Genomic DNA, 1,891 nt, shown 5'->3' with positions numbered 1-1,891 from the left:
CCCCTGGGTGGTGCATCACTCTCCTGCCCCCACAGTGGCCTGATTTGGGCCAAAACACATCCTTCAGCAGGCCCGTTTTGTGCCAAATTGTGCCCTGCAGCAGGCTGACCCAGCCCCTTGGGGAGTGCGAGAGTGCTCCCAGGCCGCCCTTTGACCTGCATGATGACACCACTTCCCGGAAGTGACATCATCGTACAAGCCAGGAAACAAGGACCCAGGTAGGTGCTGGGCTCCCAATTTCCTGCCAGGGGAGTCAAAGGACCTGGCAATCCTATATCTTCATAGTGTTAGAAGGGGACATGCTTCATGGATCTAAGGTCGCTAAGTTAATGTGAGGCCCTAGATGGTCTGAGGAATATGCCAATACCTTGGCTCTGTCTTAGGTATAAGTGAGATTAAATTTTTAAAAAATGATAATGCCAACTCCCAGGATGTGGGCAATGGTGGAGTTAAATAACTGTTTATAAGAGAAAGATCATCCTTCAGATATATTTGCACAATCTTCTTAAAATCTAAACTGAAAAGAATAAAGAACATGTGTACATGTTAGGATAGCCCTTATTTCCCATGATTCCAAATGGAGATTTTTTTAAAAAAGTAAAAAATAATAATAACCCATCTGTGCAGATTAGAATTTTCTGTGATTTTACATGAACAGAATAACAACACTTTAAACAATGCAGATGAGGGTGGAACTCCCAGCAGTTCTAAATACAGCAAGAAGAACGTCATTGTACTTCCCCTGATATTCCAGTGTGTATCTCTGGGGAAATAAAGGCCCTGTTACTTACTCACTTAATTCCTGTCATTGTACTTTGGGAGTGTATTACTCTAGCTGGAAATCTATGAGAGAAAGCCTGAGGTTATCATCTTTGGGGTCATTCACAAGCTCTGAAATTGCAGGCATTTATTTTTGCAAGGTGAAGTTGGTTATAAATCAGGGTGGACAAGCTGAGCAGTGGCTGATGCATGGCTAGAATGTGAGAGATTTCCCCCTGGAAGATGGATTAAGTATGCAGCCCTTACTGTACTTTGATAAATGTCCTTGTTTTCCAACACTTTCCTGTTCACCCAAAGTGATGAGTTGCCAAAATGCCAGCTTCATTTCCCCCCCCTTTTTTGTCAAGAAGACCGTGGAGGGCAAAACTTGCAACATGATCACTAACTTGAAAAACACTGGACTTCTGTTAAGAGCATAAACAGAATCTGGCATGTTTGGGGCAAGGCTTGGCCGGACTGGGTAGAACCAAGAAAGAAATTTGGGTGTCTGGAAGAATCAGTACGATAAAAGCTACCAGTACTGAGAACGGGGTAGTGGACTAGGATTTGGAAGACCAGAGTTCAAATTCCTGTTCAGAGATCATTGAATGACTTTGGGCCAGTCAGGCGCTCTCAGCCTTACCTACTTCACAGAGTTGTTGTGAGGGGAAAATGAAGGAGGAGGGAGCCATGTATCTTGCCCTGAGTTTCTTATAGGAAATTGGGATAAAAATGTGTGTGTGTGTGTGTGTGTGTGTGTGTGTGTGAGAGAGAGAGAGAGAGAGAGAGAGAGAGAACCTGGTGAGTTGGAGCAGAGTTTGGCTTTTAAGACATCAATGGTAAATGATATTTCTGACTACCTCTAAACCTCCCATCTGACTGACATACATCAGGTTTTCCTTTTTGTGCTTAAGGACCTCTTGTTACACAAATAAATATGTTACTGGTGTCATCCTGGTCTTTTCAGTTCCAGCTAAGGCCTGCCCTCTGTTTTACAGGTGCCTGTCTCTGTTTTTACGCCACAACTTTGATTTAATTGGCGAACTATATGAAAAAAATATTTACAATTTTGTTAATGTGGGTGGAACTTTGTTGTTTCTGAGCGTGCTGGGAGATAGGAATACCAAAGGTA

The sequence above is a fragment of the Eublepharis macularius genome, chromosome 3 (assembly GCF_028583425.1).
Source record: "Eublepharis macularius isolate TG4126 chromosome 3, MPM_Emac_v1.0, whole genome shotgun sequence".
Classification (NCBI taxonomy): domain Eukaryota; kingdom Metazoa; phylum Chordata; class Lepidosauria; order Squamata; family Eublepharidae; genus Eublepharis; species Eublepharis macularius.
This window is presented reverse-complemented; position numbering follows the sequence as displayed.